The 17,837-nt window shown below is 34.3% G+C and overlaps 1 long non-coding RNA gene across 1 annotated transcript; it reads right to left on the bottom strand.

The window, feature by feature from the left end:
* Window positions 1-4,943: 4,943 nt before the first annotated feature.
* LOC116014322 lies at window positions 4,944-9,471 on the bottom strand. The gene is made up of 2 exons (XR_004097379.1): window positions 8,708-9,471; window positions 4,944-5,320 (listed from the first exon to the last, which is right to left on the bottom strand). It is a non-coding gene; the product is annotated as an uncharacterized LOC116014322 (long non-coding RNA).
* Between the last annotated feature and the right edge of the window lie 8,366 nt (window positions 9,472-17,837).

The following is a 17,837-nucleotide window of genomic DNA, read 5'->3' on the forward strand; positions in this document are numbered from 1 at the left end:
AATTAACAATTAATTTTACCAAACCCTTCTATACAAATATTTAATACTATCCTCTGGTAAAACCTACCACAATTACTTTTTAATTAACTGCCAAACAAGTCAATTATACTGAGTATTTATTAGTAGTGGACAAATTTTAAGTAATTAATATAAGCTCCTTCAATTCATACCCCTCAACAAAAGCCAAACTAAGCAAACACAGATCTGAAAGTGAGGAATAATCCTCCATAAATTTGAACATTTAAATGCATGTGTGTAGAAGATTAGATTATTATATTATATTTTAATTCCAAGTTGGTAGGAAGTCGACATGCAAACCGAAATATGTCTTAAGAGACAGCTTAAATATTAGTATTAATGACATGACGGTAAGTAGCACGTGCATGAGCTTCCTGGAAGTGCAAGCTGAGAACTGAAATCATTATTATTGCTGTATTAGCTGGATAATTAGATCAGAGCATCCTTATCAATGGAGTTTTTTCACAGTTTTTAAGGAGTTTTTGTAAGCGTGATTAGAAAGGAGAAAATGGGTTGGGAAGAAAAAAAAAATATAAATCATATTTGAAAAGGAAAAAAATAATAATAAAAATGAAGGTTGTAGTCGCGTGTCAGGCGCGACAGACGTGCCCGTTGGGCGTACATGGTGCGCCTGACGCGCGCTCATGCTCTTCCCCTTTCAATTTGTGAGTTGCTTTTCACTGTTTCATGAACCATTACTTGCAAGAAGGCTTTTTTTTTTATCTCTCACCTTATTCCTCACTCCTTCAAGTCAGCACTCATTGTACTATTATTCACCTATTATGCACGGATGTAGTTGCCTTAAGCACCATTAGGTGAGAATTGAAATGAGGATCAATACTCAATTCCGTCCATGCACCGCACCTCATGGACTCTGATCTTTTAATTTCTTGGTGCTCATGCCCATGCCCTATCATGTTGTGATAAAAGATTTCCTAATCTAGTAATTGAATAAATTTATGATTTTTACTACTTCAGATAATTAAGAAGTTGATTGCCAGTTAAATTCTAATTCTTACAAATGTAAAATAAAAACAAAACAAAAACAAAAAAGAAACAAACTATATATGCAATTGGGATTTTTGATGTTTTGTGTTTAACCGATGAAACAAGTTATAACAATTTCTATTTATATACTATATAACTACAAATTATATACTTCAAAAAATAAAACTACAAATTATATATATAGAGTAATAAATTATTTATTCACAAATTTACAGATTATATTTACCGTGTTTACCTGAAGTTAGGCTAACTTCATCCCTACAATTTTAGTGTTTTTAAAGTGGCATGGCATGCTTTTATGTAAAATAATTAATTATTTAATTATTTATTACTTACATGTCTTGCAGGCTTTCTTTTTTAGAGAGCTTGCAGAGGATATAAAAAGCAGTCAAACGACAGTTTTTGTTGTCATTTGGTAACTCTCCAGTACTTTTTTTTTTTTTAAAAAAAATCTTATTATAAATATTATTATTATTATTATTATTATTATTATATATTGAGAGTGATACTGTTTTTAAGAGTGAGAGAGTATTATCAGGACGTAAAAAAATTATAAATTTAATAATATATGTAAAAATAGGATTTACGAGTATTACCTACATGGATAAGAATAATCTTAATCTGTCTTAAATGCAATCCAACTCAATAACATACATGAGATGAGATTGAGTTGGCAGCTGAAGTGCGAAATTGATGTCACTGCACGTGCTCGTGCTAGCTAGGCATGTGCTGAATAACAAGAATATTTAGCCATTACAAAAAATTCGATCTAGTATTACTGGGGTTATTGTTGGGGAAAAAGAAAAAAGAAAATGAAACCCCTATGACTATATGCCTTCAATTCAATATTAAATGCATACTTAATTTTAGTTTTGATTCGGTTTTACTTATCCAATCCAAAATCGATCAGTTTTGGTTTCATAGTATTAAAATGTTCGATTTTAGTTTTAAAATATATCATTTAACAAAAAAGACTAAAATTGCTATATATTTGAATTAAAATTCAATTTTTTTTAATACAACTTACCCTATTACAGTGTAATATCATGTATATTTTTTCAACCTGTTGAAGCACAAAGAGTCAATATCACCTCCACTAAGGTTCGATCTCATGACCTCAGACCTCCCATATGTAGAGTTACTACATGCCATCTAAGCACAAGGTGTTTGGCAAAATCAAATATTATTAATTGTGAACTTGATGACTGAGAATTATTTTTTTAAAGATCGGTGTAAAAGTAAAATTAGAATGAACTCATAGAGACTTTGTTTTTTTGCAGTATCTGTTCATAACTACGTTTCCACTGAGACTCGAACCCACCCTCTTCCATATGGGAGTGCAACTGGGTGTCATTAGACCATAATGTCTTGACCTCAGGTTATTTATAATATATTGGGAGAAGAAAAGTTATTTATAATATAGTTTTTTGGTAATATTTAATTTGGTGTTAGTTTATAAAATTTATATATTTAGAAACTACATTAAAACTATAATTCAATTAAAAAAAAAAAATCGACCCAAGTCCTTGAGGTCGGCAATTTATATCGTGGACCATGGTCCACATAACATTGTGGACCTTGGATCAAACGACGCCTTATTGATATTTAACCTTTAACAGTTAGTTTCCCATTTCTCATGTTTCAACACAAATTTTAATTTATTTTAATTTAGGTACAGAGTCAATACTCTTAAGGTACAGAATTTCATAACACGAGACACAAAAACTCACAACACAAGACACATACACATTTTATATATTTACTTATTCTTAATCTAATTTTTGTAGATAATATATGTCATATAGGCATATAATTTCATAATAAAAGACATAAATTTGTAAAATAAGACACACAATATGATGTGTGTTACACAACTACTAATTTATTTCAAGTATAGATAGAATCCATACACTTAATGTACATAATTGCATAACATGAGACACAAAAATACATAACACAAGACACATATACACATGTTTTATATTTACTTTAGTTCAGGTACATAATCGATATTTAAGGTAAAGAGTTGCATAACATAAGATACAAAAACGCATAACACAAGACACAAAAACTCATCGCACAAGACACAAAAGTGCATGTTATATTTACTTTGTTTCAGGTCAAAATCCATATCTTTAAGATATAGAATTGAATAACATGAGACACAGAAACACATAACGTAAGACACATACACATGCTTTACACTAATTTTAAAAAAAAAAATCATGTAACGTGAATTGAACAACAAACGGTCGCCGTCAAAGTTAAAATTCAAAATTACGTCAGTTTAGAATCTGCACTATGGACCCTGGTCCACGATATAACGATTTCCCGTGGTCCCCCCTTGAACATTATTCAAGAATTTAAGCAAATTATAGATAGGCGTTGTGATGGGCAATTTATATCGTGGACCAGGGTGCACAAATTGTGCACCCCGTACCAAAACAACGTCGTTTTGGTCATTTTAATTAACGGTTTGTTTTTTTTTTTTTTTTGAAAATCATGTTTCTCTTTTCGGTCGGTCTGTATATTTGTGTTAATATTTTGTGTATTCTTTGAGGGCATTCTGTGTATTGTAGAATATGATTCTGTGTATTCATGTTAGGGTTACTTAAACATAGGTTGTGACGTGTTTTGTGTATTTGAATGTTAGGAGGATGATTTATGTGTAGTTGTATCAATATTCTGTGTATTCTCTAAGGTCATTATGTGTAGTTGTATCAATATTCTGTGTATTCTCTAAGGTCATTCTGTATATTCATGTTAGTAGTACGCAAACAGAGGGTGATGTGTTTGTGTATTTGGTGTTTTCATTTTCTCTGTATTCTTTGAAGGCATTCTGTGTATTGTAGACTACAATTATGTGTATTCATGTTAGGGGTACTTAAACATAGGTTGTGACGTGTTTTGTGTATTGGAATGTTAGGAGGATGATTTCTGTGTACTTGTGTCAATATGTATTCTATGAAGTCATTCTGTGTATTCTAGACAAGGATTCTGTGTATTCCCTGAAGTCATTATGTGTATTCTAGACAAAGATTCTGTGTATTCCTTGAAGTCATTTCCTGAAGTCATTCCGTCCAGTCACCCGTCCACTAACATAAACAATCCAGCGTCGTTTTGGACCAGGGTCCACAATGCATTATGGACCCTGGTCCACGATATAACAATTGTTTGTGATGCATATATAGTACCGAGCACACGTCTATACATATAGAACAAAATTAAATAAAGTGGCTGCTTTTTGGATAAGGCTTATGCCATGAGCGAAGTATACCATGTTAACATATTATGTGTATATAGTTAACATATTATGTATTTGTAACTATTATGTTATGTGTCTATAGTTAACATACTATTTACTTTCATTTTATTTACAGACACATAAATTATTGATTGTATGTACAGAATATGTTATTTTGGATCAAAATCTACAATTTAAGATAAACCCACATAAATGGTATAATTTGCCTTGTTATGTACCATAGGTTTATTATGACATGAAGGGCAGCTCCCATCAATCGTTCATTTATGCATGTGTATAAATGTATAATTATTTAACAGACCTGGGCATGAAACTAATGAAAGTAAAAACAATGGGGCCCATTGGTAAATCTTATTTAATCACATTATTGAGATTATATATTAAATATTTCATATTTTGCTTAATTTTTTAAAAACTTAATCTAAGAAAAATGATAAACTAATGTAAAGACTATCTATATGGATTAACTAATAAAATTTATGAATATGAATTATAAAACATACTTTAATTAACCCAAATCAGAATTTCATAAATAATTTTTTTTTAGTACTACTGACTCTGTTACAATATAATATTTGTTCATAATTACTTTCTCAACCTAGTAAGCACAAAGAGTTAATAACGTCCCTACTGAGACTCGAACCCATGACTATTTCATAAATAACTTAAAACCCTTATCATTGATTCTTCATACATAATTCATTAGTATAAATAATTTAATCATTACAAAAGTAATATTACATTTTCTACAAAAGTTCTCCCTTTTTTTGGTAGGAATAAGGAGTCGAAAGGCTCCGGGTATTAGTGTAATCTGCCAGTAGTTACACCTTGGGAATCACGGTGCAGCAGGTTGAGTATCCCATCCAGTGGGGAATCCAAAAGTGAAGTTCCCCAGTGCGCGCCTTGGGCCAAGTTAGCTAAGAAGTCCGCACACTGGTTGCCCTCACGATACACATGCGTCACTTCGGCGTTCTGGAAATGTCCAAGTAAGCCTCTGCAGTCCGCAATCAAAGTGTTGGGGCTATGGTCCTGATGGGTGTCGAAACCAACAAATAATAAATACTTACTCTTATGAATTGCACTAGCGATGAGTAAGGTCGTACCCACAGAGATTGGTTAGACTTATTTTTAGCAATAGATAAATAATGAAATGAGAATAGAAACTTAAATAGTAACAATAAAATGGAAAATTATATCAAATAACAAATAATTATCAAATAAATGTCAATGGAAACTAGTATCCAACCCAAAGCATAATATCACTTTAATTCTAATAAGACAAATATTGATATGCAAACCAAACTAACTTTACTCTTTACTAGATTGGTTATGGTTATTAACAAGTTCTAACAACCTGTTAGAACTTACTTCGTCGGTAATCAAAACAAGCTCTTTAATTACTCCCTAGCTAATAAACAACCCTAAACAAGCTCTTAGGATTTAATTTACTAACAGCATTAAAAGAATTAGAAAGACTACCAATCCTAGCCAATAAACTCACAAGCTCGGTTCATTTAAGCTAGACTCACTAGTACAAAACTGCACATCCGCTACTGTTGTAAAAGGCTTTTCGCTCCTGTTGTACAACAGTAGCGGATGGCAGAGTCTCTGAATGTCGCGGACTTTCCGCTACTGTTGTACAACAGTACCGGAATGTCTGATCATCCGCTACCGTTTCTAGCTAGAAACGGTAGCGGATTTTTTTATTTTTATTACAATCCGCTACCGTTCCTAGCTAGGAACGGTAGCGGAATACTATTTTTTTTATTTCATTTATTTTAATTAAAACCCCTAATTTTTTTTTAATTCCTGTACCTGTTACAGCTAAAAACCCATATCATACCAACAATTTTACTACAATACATCTATAAAACACTCTCTAACACAATATTACTATCAAAACGCTATATATCATCATCAAACTTAATTAAACTATTATCAAACTTTATATATACTAACACATACAATACTTTATATCATCAAACTTAATTTAACACATCTTTGCTTTCAAATTATATAATTTAAGCACGGCAGATAACTTAGTAAATTTAGTACTTCCAGGGAATAAAGGTTTTTCAGCATTTTCAAAAAAAACTTTTAAGTTCAGGAGGCATTTCACTAAAATCTTCCTGCACATCACGCATCATCTCATCTATTCGATCATTATCTTCATCATCATCATCATTATCTTCATGAGTTTGACTATTTGCTTGACTTTCACTGTGTGCAGCATGAGTTTCATCACTATTTATATGAGTTTCCTTACTTGCACTAGTACTAGGAATACTTGCACTAGTACTAGGAAGTAAGCTTTCACCATGCCATATCCATCTATTGTACCCTTCTTTAAAACCACGGCGTATCAAATGAGCCTTGACTTCATCAGAATTACGATATCTTCTCAAATTCTTACAATCGCAACACGGACAAACAATAAAATCTTCCGCCTTTTTACTCCTATTTTCTTCAGCATATTGTATAAACCCTTGAACCCCTTGCACATATTTGAATGTAGTGCGGTTTTCATACATCCAACTCCGATCCATATCTGTCAATTAGTAAAATGGTACTCTAAGTACTATATATGAAGATATGAATACGCAATGATAGATGTATTTATAAACGATATTAGAGTTGAATGTATCCTATCATGTAGCAATTGCGAGTTTTCTCGTCACCAAAAAATCCTATCATAGCCGCCAACTCCCTTTCTTCTTATATTCCCAAGGATCATTCCACTTTCAACAAATCATATGTACTAAGGAATTGACAATTGTGATTATTACTTCAAAAAATCCTAACCAACCATTAGTTCTCCCATGATGGATCTAAGTTTAGCAATTGTGATTATTAATTACTTCAGAAAATCATTATCCTACAATGAAATCTTAGCATCCGCACCAACATAACTCATCACTAACAATCACCCAAAATCATAACCAACCATGAGTTATTAGAGTAGTGAATGCAAAAATTTCAAATTAGAGTGTAGAGTCTATTATGAGCCGTTACAATCTTATTCTCTCTTTATTCATACAATTCTTTCATACTTTTAAAAGCGGACATTACTAACATATCAATATGTATACAAGTTACTACTATTGCATCTATATTTTTACAATTCTAACTCATTCTCAAATTATTATTATTATTATTATTATTATTATTATTATTATTATAGAACTTATTATTAAAAAGAAAAAGTACACGCAGCATGACAAAATTGCAATTACTATTTACATTAAAAAAATATATAAATGAAATATGGATGGAGTGGACAAAATTGAAATGATTTGGATTGCAGGGATGAAATGAACTTATTACCCTCCCAGAGACAGCCTAGTAAACCAAACCAAATTAAAGAGCAGTGAAGCAAATAAAATTGTCATTTTTATAAATTATATAGAAACATAGTCACATATATGCATGGATCTGCACCCTGCAGATTATTATTATTGCAATTGTGAGCTGTGTTGTGACCCAATTTTACCATGGTGATTTCCCCATCCTGGGCATGCATTAATGTGCCATATATTTGTAGCTTTTTATTTGGCTTATTATATATATGTACATCATTTGAGCATACAAAAATCCAAGGAGTAATTTCCATTCACTCCCAGGATCATTCCACTTTAATTCATTATAATTCACCATCCCAAAAGCAGCTTAATTCATACCATTTCCAGAATTCATCTCCCTTTCTTCTTATAATTCCTCATAAATCTGTATGCACCATCCCTATTTCAATTCCAAATTCCACCATTTTCGTTCACGTCTACCAGTATTTAAAACCAGCAACAACGTTAAATTGTGCAGTTAAATCAAATCAACTGCAGTTTATCAATTAACCAATTCCTCCAATTAATCATTCCAGAATTTCATTATATAATCTCCACCTACCACAGCCACAGAAGCACTGCCCCTGGAATGCAGCACTACCCCTCCTTTCCTTAATTCTGGGATTTTGGTCGTTTCAAACAAATCTTAGTGTAAATTTCTTGTATTTGGATTCTATAATCAGTTGTTTCAAGATTTTTTTAAAATTTGATTTGGAAAAGGTGGTCTTTTTTAAATTCCTCATTGAAGGGGGTGGATAGAATTAAAAAGAAAAAGAAAAAAAATGGGGAAAATATTCTGATTCTCCTCTCCCTATGAACCATACTGCCCATGAAATAGCAATAAAATTTATGTTCTAAGCATCAATATAGACTCATTCACACTACCAGATTTATGTTGTAAGCATCAATTTTATCCCCAGCAGTAATTTATGTTCTAAGCATCAATAAAATTCAAGTAATTTTATCCCCAGCAGTCAAGATTACATTCACACTACCAGATTATCATTCAGAAATCCTAACAGTAGCAACAACAAAAAATTTATATTATTAACAAAAAATAAAAAAAAAAAAAAATAACCTGCAGATCTGGAGGCTGGTGCGGAGGCGGCGTTGAGGGGGAGGCGGAGGTGGCTGGTGCGTACGCGGTGGCCGTGGAGGCTGCGACGGTGGCGGTGTTTGGGATGGTGAAGCGGCGGCGGTAGGGTTGCGAATTTGTTCGAAGTCCGTGGCGGTGGCGGTGGATGCGGTGGCGGTGGATGCGGTGGCCGTGGAGGCGGAGGCAGTGGTGTTGGTGCGGAGGCCGTGGATGCGCTGCGTGCGGTGTTCGAATGGTGCGGAGGCGGATACGATGCAGTGGCCGTGTTTTGTTCGAAGTCAAATTTGGTTTAATTTTTCTTTTTTTTTTTAATAATTACATTGCTACCGTTTCACGTAGAAACGGTAGCGAAATGTATATGTATTTCGCTTTTTTTTTTTTAAAATTCGCATCCGTTTCTTTAAACAACAGTAGCGAAATGTTCTTCACTTATTTACAAAATTGCCACCGCGCGTTTTTTTTTAAGAATACACTACTGTTCTTATAAGAACGGTAGCTAAATGTGGGTGTTTTATGTGTTTTTTTTGTACTAGTGACTATATATCTTCATAACACAAACTGAAAATCAGTTATAATCAAATTGTGAGTTTATTATCGAAATGGTCCCTCGACTATTGCAAAATTACCAATTTGGTCATCGACAATTTTTCGTACCCAATTAAGTCCCTCGACTTTGAAAATTTTAACCAATTTGGTCCTCCGTTTATTATGCCGTTAAACATTCGTTAAAATAGGGACCAAATTGGTAATTTTGCTGTAATCAAGGGACCAAATTGGTAATTTTACTATAGTCAAGGGACCATTTCAGTGAAAAATTAATTACCAATTTGGTCCCTTAACTATAGCAAAATCACCAATTTGGTCCCAATTTAACGGATGTTTAACGGCAAAATAAATGGAGGACCAAATTAGTTAAAATTTTCAAAATCGAGGGACTTAATTGGGCACGAAAAAATGTCGAGGACCAAATTGGTAATTTCGCAATAGTCGAGGGACCATTTCGGTAATAAACGCTATTTGCTACCAACATCAAAACACTTAAACAATTACGGATTCAAGGTTTTGACTAGCAATTTAATAACTTGACAATTGAACAATGGGCCCTATTGCAACAATTAATCAAGCAATAATTCATATATATGAATATAACAGAAGATACATAGATAATAAAGTGCAAAGAATAATTTAGGCTAAATAAAACTTACTTGTCTTGTAGAATCAAACTTCAATAGTCTTCGAATTGGAAAAATTAAAACTCAGCAGAACATCGTAGGAAGTGTTTACAATGTAAATGAAATTCTTTCTGTACAAACTGATGATTTCTATTGAAAAGATATGTCCCTATTTATATTAAAATTGGCTCAATTTTGGGCCGTTCATTACAATAAATTACGGTCGAAATCGTTGGTTAGTAGCAAACTGCGTACGAAATTTTCGCTGCACCATGAGTCTTCCGCGGCGGCCGTGTGAATCGCGCATGCATGATCTGCTGCCCTCATCTCACATTCTCACGCACAAAACATAAGAAAAAGGGGGAAAGGGAAATTAGCAATTTTATTAGACTAAATTGGGCTGCACATAACATTAAAATAATAAATATATACTTAAGCCAAATAATAATACAAAAGATAATGATTATCTCAAATAATTAACTAAGCCTAATTTTTATTAATAGGTTCATTAAGTCTAATTATTCAACTAACTATTATATTAGGTACGAAATATAAAATAAAACTTAAAATAAATATAATGTAAAATAAATAAATTAATTTATTATAAGAATCAAATATAAATAAGTATAAAAATAGTGTTTATCAGGTCCTCCTCTTTCTCAGCGTTTGAGCAACAGCCTCCGAATCTGTTTCGGCTACAATGTTGTTAAAGCCGTGGTTTCCTGCAACGATGAGGTCTTCCCGGAGGCGCCACAATTTTGCCATGAAGCTACTGGTGCAGCCGATGTTGGTTGTAAACCCAATGATCCAATCTCCAAGGTGGTTACGAATCAGGCCACCGGCACTAGCAAGACCATTGGATGCTTTTCTCGCGCCGTTCGTGTTAATCTTGACGAAACCGGGTCGCGGTGGAATCCAACTCACCCAACACTGCTTCGTCGGGACCAGACCGCTTTTCTTGAGCAGGAATCTTTGAGCATCCATAGTGTCCGATTCTGCTCTTCTTAAAATCTCCGTGGTGTTCAGGCGATTATTGTTGAAGACGAGTTCATTCCTTGCCTTTCACAGGTTCCATAGCACGTGCGGGAAGATGCTGTTCCAGTTACTCCTCGACGGAGAAGTTTGATGCTTCTTATTGCACGCTTCCTTCATCCAGTTCGAAAGTGAGAGATGGTTGCTGGTAAGGAATCCCGTAGGTGTCTGCAATCTGTTCCAGCAAGTTGTTGCAGTTTCACAATGTCTGAAGATGTGGTCTAAGGTTTCATCTCCACGTCCGCAGCTTGGGCAGGAGGCACTCTCGGTCAGATTTCTGTGTTTGCGCTCAGCATTCTCGAGGAACCCATTCTTGCCAATTTTCCACATGAAAATTTTTATTTTTTCCATGCAGTTAACGTCCCAAAGCCATGCATTTTCCTCGCTATCGCTGTCATGACCTGCAATAAAAGAGAAAGCGGACGAGACAGTAATCATACCTGTGTTGGAGTGCGGCCACGAAATCCGATCAGGTTGATCTGATCTGACTGGGATTGGAATGGCTCGAATAACGTCTACCGTACTATTGGGGAGAATACGGCTCAGCAAGGTAGTGTTCCAACACTTTTGTTCAGTAATGAACTCACTAACTTTGACGCTATCAGCATCGCTTGGGTGTTGCAGGATTGTGTTGGCGATAAGAGGGCCTTCGCCTGTCCACCAATCTTTCCAGAAATTGATGGTGTTACCGTTCCCAACTGACCATTTGATGCCTTCAGAAAAGATTTCCTTCCCTTTGAGTATACTCTTCCATCCCCAGGAGCCGTTCATATACTTCGGTAGGCTAAGGAAGTCCGCATCTTTGACATACTTGTCCCGGAGAACTCTTACCCAAAGTTTGTCGTGATTGGAGATGAGTTGCCAAGCCATTTTAGACAGAAAAGCGAGATTGAAGTCCTGCGCTCTTCGAAGACCTAGACCACCCAAGGGTTGGGGTTGGCAGACTTCATTCCAATTGACCGTATGGATTTTCTTTGTGTTCTCATCGTGCCCCTAGAGGAAGTTTCTGCAAATTCGATTAATGGAGTTACAAGTACTCACCGGGAATGCCATGGTCTGCATAGAGTAGGTAGGCACTGTCGCCAGAGAGGATTGTACAAGGATTCGTCTACCCACCATACTAAGGAGCTAGCTTTCCAGTTTGCCAGTTTCATTCTCATTTTATCAAGAATCGCCGTGAACGTGTTCGTTGAGCATGGGGATGCCCAAATAAGTACCCAAGTGAGGAGACACATGGATATTCATTGTAGTACCAATAGTTCTTTTGAGACCTGCATTCAAGTTAGGAGAGCAAAAGATAAGAGATTTTGAAAGATTTTGAAAGGTTTACCTTTAGCCCTGACGCCTAGCTGAACATGTTAAGACACTCCATCATGACCTTTGCTTGTCGTTCTTAGGCTTCACCAAAGAGCATGAGGTCATCTGCAAAAAAAGAGGTGAGAAAGTCCAATCCCTCCCCTAGATAAGTGGATCGGTTTCCAGGCACCAGAACCCACTTTGCTCTGAATAATGTAGGCCAGTCTTTCCATTACTAGATTGAAGAGGTAGGGGGCGAGAGGGTCTCCTTGGCGAAGACCCACTTTGCTCTGAATTATGTAGGCCAGTCTTTCCATTACTAGATTGAAGAGGTAGGGGGCGAGAGGGTCTCCCTAGCGAAGACCTCTGCCAGGTCTGAAGGGAGGGAGCCGACCACCATTCCAAAGAATGGAAAACTCACTTTCGCGTAACGAGAAGAGAATCAGCTCAATCAGGCGATCGGGGAAACCAAAGTGTTCTAAAGTATTCTTCAAGAAAGCCCAAGACAAAAATTCTCCCTAATATTTGCTCATGAAGTGTAATTATTGTATTGAGTTATTTTTTAATTTATAATATTTGATTATTATGTAAGACTATTTAATTATTTATTAATTTGTGATAAAGTTGATATATTTAAGATAGTTTCTTTTTATACAAACATATTGATAATGTCGTGTGCGATTAAAAAAATGAATATCATAAAGTAGAAAATTAATGCAAAACTCATGAGAGTCCAAAAAGTAAGTTAATTATTAGCAGTGAGATGGAAGCATGTAGGTGTATTATTAAATTCTGCACATTGGAAAGTGCAAACCACACAAAGTCCAAAATGTAATAGAAAAAGTTGATATGTAAATGTGCTTAAAGTGGGAAATTAATGCTCATTTACTCACTCAAAAAAAGAACATGCACCACAAACCCCTTTAAGTATATTCACATTAATATATCCATACATGGTAAATTATATCATACATCAAGATCCACCTTGTATGATAGATCTTAATCCAAAACGATGTAATTTTAGGATGTGTTTGATAATCCGTAAAATGACTTCTAGAAAATGTTTTCGGTGTTTGGCAATGTCCAGAAAATATGGCCAATGGAAAATATTTTCCGTTTACCAAAGAAAATCAGTTCATTTTTTGGGAAAATGACTTACTGAATTTTTTTTCCGTAAGTCATTTTTCGAAATCGCCAAAATGATCGTTTTACATGTTCTCGGCCAAAACCAAGCCATATCACCCATGACCGCGGACCAAGGAGGTGGGAAACTGTCGGAAACCGTCAAAAACCGGCAAAAACCATACAAGTTTCCTGCGAAAACCTGTACTGGTGCTACGTTTTTTTTTAATTCTATTTTTTCATAAATAACATTATTTAATATTATTATAATTTTTATATTTTAAATAAAATAATTACAATGTTTAAATATACAATTCTACCCATTTCTAAAAAATGAACCAAACACACAAAGACAGTTTTTCATAATATATCCAAACATGGGAAATTAAATAAAACTATTTTCCGGAAAATGACTCATTTTTCATAAAACATTTTCCAGAAATCATTTTCTTGCTTTCCAAACGGACCCTTATATGAAGTGCCAACTAATGCATCATGTCTAATAACAGTATCATGTACTGTACTATTATATGTTCATAAACATAAACCTTAATTAATATACATAAACACTAATTAAACTAAATTTGCATAATATGTATTTCTATTTACTCCATAATATGTTCATAATATTCCTTCTATATGTTCATAAAAACAAATCTTAATGTACATAAATATTACACTACAAACACATTATGTTATTTTTTTGGGAGGTAGGGAGGGGGGACCCGACAAGGGTCACAAGGCTATCTTCTCGCTCTATCGGCACCCTTATGAAGTGCCACCTTCACTTTTTCAATCTCAAGCTGTCTCATAATTTTTATCGAAGGGTCTTGAAACTCAATGCAATCGCAATTCCTTAGAGGAACTATCTTGGCAAGCCCATCAGCAACTGAATTAAGGTCATGAAGAATGTGGCTGATGGTTACCTCATAATCCTTAAGGATCCAATATACTTCCACCGAACCCTTGCGAAACAAGACCCTTATTCATCTAGTCCGGCCACCACTTTCTGCGCATCACTCATAATGCAAACCTTCTTTTTTCCCGCATTCCACGCCCATTTGAGATCAACATGAATTGCCCAAGCTTCTCCTTCGGCTGCATGATTAGCCTTCTTGGAGCAGCTAAACCCTCCAACCCAGTTGCCTTTTTTTTTGTTGCGCATGACACTCCCACACCCTAGTCTCAGCCATTGTTGTTTCCTACCTTGCCCTCCATGTTCACCTGTAGCCAAGTGTCAAAGTTAATTTTATTTGTACAAAAAGAAAAAGAAAAAAATAAATTTAACTTGAAAAAAATAGAGATGTGTTGGGTGTATTGCACACATACAACAATAAACTTTGCTCCGAATGAAATGAATCGTACCGGATTCTCTTCATGTTCAACAAGTATAAAATAATAATAATAATAATAATAAATGAGCAAATGCATGTATCGTGGGCTAACTCAAGTGGTAGACCACCTAATCTAAAGTCATCACTTTAGTGGGAGTAATCTATTGGTCTTCTTGATTTGAGCCCATCAATTATAGACAATCTAAGATGTTTACCTCCTTGTGGTTTTTGTAGGTTAGGGTTACAAGGTGGACTTTACCCCGGGCACACTATCGAGTAGTGATTACAGATTTTCCTCATCATCCAAAATAATATATGATATAATTAAGGGTGTGTTTGGTTGGTGGATTTAGGCATAAGGAATGGGTAGGGGTGAGCATAATTACCGAAAAATCGAAAACCGAACCGACCGATAATTTCGATTATCGGTTACAAGGCAAAAAAAAAATAATTCGGTTATTCGGTAATTCGATTATTTTTCGGTTATGAACCTTTAATAACCGCGGTCACCGAATAACCGATAATATATTTATATTATATTATATATATATATATATATATATATATATATATATATATATATATATATATATATATAATTATAATTTTAAGAAAACACACGGATTTAGTTTATAAAAAAAAAAATTGTAAACTTACTAGTTTACTTGCTTTGTGTTTGATTGTTCCATTAAATCTAGTACACAGTTTGATTATTTAAAAAAATGATATTTCTTTGATTGTTCCAGTAATCAGTACACACCATTGTTGTTGGTTATAATGCTATATATTTATTGAATTGAATTGGAAATTTTCTATTTATGTAATGCTACGTAGCTTCGGTTTTTCGGTTACTGAAATAACCGACCGAAACCGACATAATCGGTTTCGGTCGGTTATAAGTATATGTTCGGTCGATTTCGGTCGGTTATGAAGACTAAAAAAATGCTTTCGGTTATTTGGTTATCGGTCGGTTATTAAACGAAACCGACCGATGCTCACCCCTAGGAATGGGTATGAAAGTGATTGCTAGTGTTTGGTTGATAGGTTTTGAGAATACTACTATGGGTTTAGAATACCCCATTAATGAGAAAACTCATACCCTTATTAAATAAGGGTTTCATTTCCCTTCCTCATTTATTCCCCAACTATTAATAATTATTCTCATTCCACCCAACTACCAAACATGTTAAATACTTTCACCAAAACTCATTACCCTTACCAAGTATTTGATACTCATTCCGATTTCGATTCCCATGTGCGAACCAAACGCACCCTAAGTATACTATTTTTTTTATGAATCATACTAAACACTGTACCCCTAATTAATTTTACTACTCACAAGTAGTCAATTCATGATATGACAAAATCTTAGACATTAATAAAGTAAAATTAAAAAAAAAAAAGAAGAAAACTAATGCCTATAATTTTATCACATTATAAAGTGATTGATTTGTGAGTGATAAATTTACGAGAGTAATTAGCATTTTTTATTTTTTATTGTGGGTAATGCTGTCAGCATCAGTTTGTCCATCGATGCCATGAATATATATATATATATATATATATATATATATATATATATATATATATATGGGCATTTAGGCAAAGCTGATAGGAGTGATAGCTGCATCCATATGGGCATATGGGACCGGGGGGCAAATTATACTGTGCACCACGGTGCATATAGCAATGTGCACCACGTACCTAAACGACGTCGTTTTGAGCATTGTAAACTAATCGTCCGTTTTTTTTTTTGGAAATCACGTTTCCCGTTTCGCCCGATCTCTGTATTTATGTTAATATTCTGTGTATTCCAGGCAATCATTCTGTGTATTCTAGGCAACCGTTATGTGTATTCATGTTAGTAACACATGTTGTGATTTCATGTTAATAACACATGTTGTGATGTGTTTGTGCATTCGAATGTTTAGGAGGATGAGTTCTGTGTATTTTGTGTAAATATTATGTGTATTCATGTTATTAACACAAGTTGTGATGTGTTTGTGCATTCGAATGTTAGGAGGATGAGTTCTGTGTATTTTGCGTCAACATTCTGTGTATTATGGGCAAACATTCTGTGTATTCTAGGCAAACGTTCTGTGTATTCTATATAATGATTATGTGTATTATAGATAATGAATTCCCTGGAGTCATTCGCGTCCACTAACATCTGTGTATTTTGTGTCAATATTCTATGTATTATGGGCAAACATTCTATGTATTCTAGGCAAACGTTCTGTGTATTATAGATAATGATTATGTGTATTATAGATAATGAATTCCCTGAGTCATTCGCGTCCGCGTCTACTAACACCAAAACGACGTCGTTTTACGTACGTGGTGTACATTGCTATGTGCACCGTGGTGCAGGGTATAACGATTGGGATCGGGGTGGCTGGGCCTGGGGCTACCACTGCATCATATGGGACTGTGAGCAGGGCCGGATTTTAGGGCGTGCAAGATGGGCCCTAATAGTTAGTTTATGTATTTGTGATTATATTCGTCCAAAATTAAATTTTTTGCATTTTTCTCTTTGCAATTTTTCTTCAATTCGCAGTTTATTTATACTTTGATAGAGCCTCATTTATTTACGAGCATAGGTTCCACGCAAAACAAAAAATCGGCCCTGATTGTGAGATACAGAAATGTAAGAGATATGATAGGGTGCAGCGGAAGGACAGAGCAGCATGCACCTCCTTAATATTGCCAAAACTAGTGTTTAATGTATCACCACCTATGCTGTCTGCCACTTTCTGTGAAAAATACAACTATACCAGGTAGCTGCTATCATTTTCTTGATTATATAAGGAACAAGAACTTAAACAAATTACATCCATTTATTGATCTACTTTAATTCCTAGTTCATATCATATCATATATAATATCAGATACAATCAAATCATATTATATTTGTATAGAAATGAGAACAAAGAAAATATATTATATGGAAGCAATTGTTTTACCATGTGCCAAGGTCCATCTTAAATGGTGTACACTAGTCCAAAAATAATGTATCTCAGTCAACATATTCTATACATACAGTTATGTGTCCGTAAATAAAATAAAGACACATAATATGTTAACTACAAAAGCATAACATGGTAACTATAAACACATAATAATATAATATGTTAACAGCAAACACATAATATATTA

This window comes from Ipomoea triloba, chromosome 3, assembly GCF_003576645.1.
Source record: "Ipomoea triloba cultivar NCNSP0323 chromosome 3, ASM357664v1".
NCBI classification, from domain to species: domain Eukaryota; kingdom Viridiplantae; phylum Streptophyta; class Magnoliopsida; order Solanales; family Convolvulaceae; genus Ipomoea; species Ipomoea triloba.